Source organism: Solanum stenotomum, chromosome 6 (assembly GCF_019186545.1).
Source record: "Solanum stenotomum isolate F172 chromosome 6, ASM1918654v1, whole genome shotgun sequence".
NCBI lineage: Eukaryota > Viridiplantae > Streptophyta > Magnoliopsida > Solanales > Solanaceae > Solanum > Solanum stenotomum.
This window is the reverse complement of record NC_064287.1, coordinates 44,409,653-44,416,590: the sequence shown is the minus strand read 5'-3', so window position 1 is coordinate 44,416,590 and position 6,938 is coordinate 44,409,653.

Below are 6,938 nucleotides of genomic sequence, written 5' to 3'. Positions count from 1 at the left end.
AGATACATGTGAATTTAATTGGATACATTGCATGTAGAACAAATTACAATCAATTTTGACCCATTACTCCAAGATTGATATATGTATCTGGACATATCTGGTAGCACCAAAATCTGATGAGATTTATAATATTGCAAACTAGAGTGTATCTAAATAATTAGCCCCGGAACTATGAGATTTATGTAAGTTTTCCTAATTTTTTTTAAAGAGTTAAGATTATTTCTCAAATGGGCCTATGAAAAATAGACTTAACGTGATCAGGAGCGTGTTGAGAGTTGATACATATTGGAATAATATGTTTGAGCCAATGAATTGAATGTGTGATTTCTCTATCTTTTAGATGGAGATAGCCACATTGGTCGTTGAGTCTAACACAAAGAAGGATCGATAACAATCGTCAAAGATTATGGTGGGATGGATAGAATTTCTCCATTCTTAATTAAAGATTTCTAATTTAAACTTTGAACATGATAAAATGTATTCCCCTTTGAATGAGCGATACACGGTGTCATTTATCAAATTAATCAAAATTCTAATACAAATATCGAGGATTGAATTAGTTTTGTTTTTTTTCCCCAAAAAGAGAGAGTACCGATAGAGTTGAGACCATCCATAATGGTTAGACATAAATGGGAGTGACAGCAATATTTAATTTGAAAGACATATCAATTGTAATCCAAATCATATATATATATATATATATATATATAAAGCTAAATAAAAAAAAAGTGACGTGGCACCTCTCAATGGCCAAAAATTTTATTTATCTTTTTTGTGATTTTTTTTGACATTTTTCTCAATTATTTTATTTTATAAAATTATCTTCTAAATTCATATATATAATATATATTCCAAATTTAATGGACAAAATCTATTTAAAAATAACAACTACTATAGTACTAGAGCAACGCACATGAATTATTTTCTTTGGGATCTATAGCTCTCTCTTACCATTATTTTTCATGTGCATATACCTAATATTCAAAGACAAATGAACATGATATTTTCCTTTTATTCCCATAGCTAGTTATAAAAGTTACAATTAAAGTCTACTCTTATAATACATAGTGGAAAACGAAGTGTCTACTAACTATATATTAGGAATATGTCTCATCTAGCCAAGGTGGTCACATGCTAGCTACTCATAGACTTAAGTGATCAACTGTACTTTTCATAACAAAACTTTTCATTTAAATTAATGTTTCAAGTTGAACAATAAGTAGTTAGCCATTTAAATTGAAATTTCCTTAAACGTGAAACTCAACATCATAAAAGACAAATCATTATATTGTATGATGTGTATCTCTTCATATAATCGAGTTGCGAATATTGAACACTGGATTGGAAACTAAAATAAATAAATGTGGCAAGAAAAAATAACTCTAGTTGTTATATCCTTTAAGTCAAGCGAGAACATGACATCTATCTACTAATTTGATATATTTTAAGTCGAGCGAGAACATGACATCTATCTACTTTGATATATACTCTATCCGTCTTAAGTTTGTTGTTCATATTGCTTTTCTCGAGAGTCCATTTTATTAATCTTCAAAATTAAGTTAGATTAGATTAACTCAATATTTTGTAATTATAATTTGAATGTTCAAAAACTATACGAAAAATACAACAATTGTTGCAAGTTTCTCATGCCAATTTGACAAATAATACATTTTAAATATTGGTCAAAGCCAAAAGTGGAGCAAGAATGTGAAGCTTATGGATTCATGATTATAGTTCTTTTAAGTTATTGGGTTCTAAACTAAATATTTTGTACATATTTAATGAACTTGTTAACAAAAATACAAAGTTTAAACTAAAGCTTTTGGGTTTGACTGACCCTTCAAACTCTACATACACTAACTCTGTTATGAGAATCAAAGTTTACATAGTTTGACCCTTGAGAAACGAATCATGCACAACAACTTATTTGAGACGAAGAGGTATATTATGTCGTAACATGTGTGTAACACCCCGACTTCTCAAAACGTCTAAATTAACTCGTATCTCCATGGAAAGACAAGGAGGGTGGGTAATAAATTAAGAATGATGTGATATGTCCTATTTTAAGTGTTCAAGTGTTGCATCTCAAGTTTTGAAGTTAGGTAAGTGGCAAAATAAAAGTTGGCGGAAGTTATCGTAAGTTCCTTCTTAAAGATTTCTTTGAAATTTGGGTCAAATGTCTTGGAGGTTTTCTCCCAATATATAAAGAGTTATGGGGCCCACAAACTATTGAATCGAAGGTCTACGAGTCTAGTTTCCAACGCATCAAACCGTTCATTCATACGACTTCAGAATAGAGAGATATTCTCATTTTCGTGGGACTGCGCAAGCAGGCACGTGAGGTGGGGCCCTAGGTCGGTGGAAAGTTGTATATATCTTCTTCTTCGAGTTTTTTCTTCATTTTAAGCTAAATATACAGAGAAAACATAGAAACCCATTTTTAGGATCAAGTAAAATATCGATTTTCTCGACGTAAGTTCTTGACGAAAGTTGTTCTACGCGTTGGGCTCATCATCGTGGTATAATTTGTTTTATCGATTGCGTAGCATATCACATTTAATTTTAATGTTGGGACAGCAGGGGTTTGAATATATTTAAAGGTTTTGAGGTGAATTACGAATCTAAGATCGAGGTAAGACCCTTCTTTCATCGACTCTAGGTTTTATAAGCACCAAATAGCAATTTGCGACGGAAACACATATCTTTTATTGTATTGTCATGGTATCTTTTATTTTGTGTGTTGATTACTGTCCTACCTTGTTGTAGTATCGAGGGAGTTACGGGTTAAAGTCTTTAGGCGACGTGAATTTAGCGAAAAAGGTATGTTAAGACTATTCTCTTCCTATGGCATGTTCCTTAAAGCTTAGGAGCAATGTAATTGAGATGTTATCGTTGTTATACTTGTAGCCATTATTGTTGATTGTTGGCTGCTCGAGTGCGTATAATCCTCTCTTATCGGGATTCTTATTCAGTAGTAACATTCGTATGTTGGACACGACTTAGAGGCTAATTGTATAAGTTGCCTATAACTAAATTGCTCACTTTTAGCTGTTGGATTGTTATTGTTGCCTTTGGGCTATTGTTGTTAGCTGCAGGAATGTGATCTATGCCTAGCAGGGTTATGTTCTGCCTACAGGGCTGTATGGATGCCTAAAAGGGCTATGAGTTGCCGACGGGGCTATATTGATGCCTAGAAGGGCTATGAGTTGCCTACGGGGCTATATTGATGCCTAGAAGGGCTATGAGTTGCCTACAGGGATATATATTGATGCCTAAGAAGGTTATGTGCTTCCTACAGGGCCATGTTGTTGCCTAAGAGGGCTATGAGATGTCTATAAGCTATGTTGATTCCTAAGAGGGCTATGTGACTGCCTGCGGGGCTAGGAGACTACCGATAGGGGTATACAGGCTGATTGGCACCTTCCGGGCTTATGGGGGCCTGAGTAGGTGGTCTTGTGTGCTGTTTGTACCTACTGAGCTTATAGGGGCTTGGTTAGGTTGTTGTTTTATTATTTTTGATAAATTTAGATTTAGAAGCAGGTCAGTACAATTATCTTATCCTTAATTTATTTATCAGATTATTCCAGTATATCAGGATACCTCTTCATAGTCTATTGCCTTTCATACTCTGTACATTATTTTGTACTGACGCCCCATTGCTTTGGGGTGCTGCATTCATGTATGCAGGTCCTGACAGACGACCGAGTAGACCTCCTTATCAGCAGGATTGACTTTTATCCGGTAGGTCAGCCCCTTTCCTCCGGAGCTGCCAGAGTTGGGAGGTTTGTTAACTTTTGTTGTATATATTCTCATGGGTAGGCTGGGGCCCTGTCCCACCAATCTTTACTACTCTTAGAGGCTTGCAGACTAGTGTGTGGGGTTTATAACTACGGTATAGCCATGCTGGCCTAGTTTTGTTGGTTTGCTGAAGCTTGCTGGTTGTGTGATGCGTTGTCTTGTTATATGCATACTTTCAGTTTTGGTATAGAGATCATGGTGGCCTTGACGGCCCAATCAGGACTTCTGTGCTAGTTGACAATTTCTTTATATGAATTCTTGGGAGTAGTTGTTTCTTTTGTAGATCTGTTGACAGGGGCCTTGCCGGCCGAGGGCTTAGTTTTAAGCCGAGATATACTTGTTTGTTTTCTTAATTGCATGTGATTGCCATGCGTTGATAGCAAATGGTTCAGCAGGATCGGCTCGGGTCTGGGTTTTGACATTAGGAGTCAGTTGCGCCCCCTTGAGTTAGGGGTGTGACAATGTGACCAACTCATTCAAAAAAAATGATGCATATACAGTGTATATATTCAATTGCCCTCATGTGGAATATTTTCCTTTGTATTTGCTAATCCCTACGTGGTACTATCATTTTCATCATTTTTGTGCTTATTTTTCTATTTTCCCTTTTCTATAACTATTGTATATCATTTATGATTTGCGGAGATAAGTGACACAATTCTTGAGATAATCGAATTGACAACTACTTCGTTAGTGCAAATGAAACAAAAAAAAAAATCGATTGCTTTTGTATCTCAACTTGTATCGAAAAGGAAAAACAAAGAAAGAGGGCAAGAATATGGGGAAATTCTAAAAAGGAAAGGAGATAAAATAATATAGCGATGAAAATTAAATGTGTTTATAGTGATTATAATATATGACCTTGATGGCGGTTAGTTCAAAGGTCTATTTTTATAGTATTGTTTCTTTCCATTAATCAATTTTTATGATTAGCTTAGATAATTGATCATTGTTTCGTGATAAGTGCAACAAAAAAAAAAAAGAAAAAAAAAGATTTTTTTTTTTGTTTTTGTGCATCAACTTGTATGAAAAGAAAAAAAAATAAAGGAAGTGTAAGAATATGAGCAAATGCTAAAAAGGAAAGAAGATTAAGAAATACTACCTCCGTCCACTTATATTTGTCATAGTTTCCTTTTTTAAAGTCAAACTATAAAAATTTTAATTAACATTTTATGATGTATTTTTTTTTTTATCATATTGATATGCAAAAAAATGCAATTTATAATACTTTTCGTATAGTTTTTGAATATCTAATTTTTTTGTTTAAAATATCGAATTAAGATAATCTAATTTAACTTTGAAAAGTAGTCAAATTGACTTTCAAAAAGCGTAACATGACAAATAAAAGTGGACGGAGGGAGTAACATTCAAGATTAAATGATTTGTTAGTGATTAAAACATTATGACCTTGATGGTGGTTAGTTCAAAGGTCTATTTTTATACTCTCTATCCCTAATAATTTGTTCATTTTTGAATTGACACACCTATTAAGAAAACAATAATTGACATAGTGAGTTTACCATTTTACTCCTATTAATTATAAAGTGGATGAATTAAAAACTTAAGATTTTCAAGAAGTTTTACAATTTTTAAAGTAATTAATTGAGGGTATAATAGGTAAAAAATATTTGTCCTTTCTTAATTTGTCAAAATGGACAAGTAATTAGAAATAATTAAAAAAGAAAAAATGGACAAGTAATTAGGAATAGAGGGAGTAGTATTGTTTCTTTCAATTAATCAATTTGTATGATTAGATTTGATAATTGATCATTACTTCGTTATAGGGAAAACGTCTGAAAAATACTCTAACTTTGACCGAAATTGTTGTTACGATATCAAACTTTATGGAGGACCTTTCTACCCCCGCACTATTTAATAGTGTATTTTAAAGGTATATATGTGCCACGTGGACATCATAAATATTACATCATTATAAATAGTAACATGCACGTGTGAGCACATATATACCTTTCAAATACACTATTAAATAGTCCATGGGGGGTAAAAGGTCCTCCATAAAGTGGTATTGTAACAGAAATTTCGGCCAAAGTTGAAGTATTTTTCAATCCTTTTTCCCTTCGTTATAAGTACAAAAGAAACAACAATAAAGAAATATTTTACTCCATTTGTCCCCCTAATTACTTGTCCACTTTTCTTTTTTTAGTTGTCCCTAATTACTTGTTCATTTTGACAAATCAAGAATGACAAATTATTTTTACCTATTATATCCTCAATTAATTACTTAAAAAAATGTAGAACTTCTTGAAAATCTTAAGTTTTTAATTCATCCACTTCATAATTAATAGGGATAAAAATGATAAACTCACTATATCAATAATTATTTTCTTAATAGGTGTATCAATTTAAAAGTAGACAAGTAATTAGGGACCGAGGGATTATTGTCTTTGTGTTTCAACTTGAATGAAAAGGAAAAATAAAGAAAGAGCGTAAGAATATGAAACAATACTAAAAACGAATGGAGATTAAGAAATAACGATGAAAATTAAATGATTTTATAGCAATCAAAACATTATGAACTTGATGGTGGTTGGTTCAAATGTCTATTTTGATTTTTGTTTTTTTTTGAGTACTTTCCTTTCCATTAATCAATTATTATCTGGTTTAGCCAGCTTTGATGATTAATCATTACTCTTTCCATTCCATATTAATTGAATTTTTGAGGTGTTTCACACCCTTTAAGAAAAGTAAATTAAGACATAAATTAAAAGTAGTTTACCATTTTTACCCTTATTAATTATTGTCAAATTTATTAAAGTCATCACCTTGAAAATTCAAATGAATGGTAAAATTGGAAGAACACTCTAAAAGTAATCTTGAAAACTGAACAATTAAATTAATTTGAAAATAAAAAAATGCCTCAAAAATTCAATTAATATGAAATGGAGGGTGTACTTCGTTAGTGCAAAAGAAATAATGGAAATCAAAGTGTGTTTATCGAGTGACGAAATGTGTCAACTTATTTGTTCTTTCATATTTCTATTTCAAAATATAATAAATTCTTGTATTTTCTTTGAATTTAAGATGGTGTATTATCAGTAATTTTTAACGTTAACCGAAAGTGTAGTGTATTTTTTTAGCTCCGACTTGAACGCACTGATCTTATATATTTTGTTGTTCAT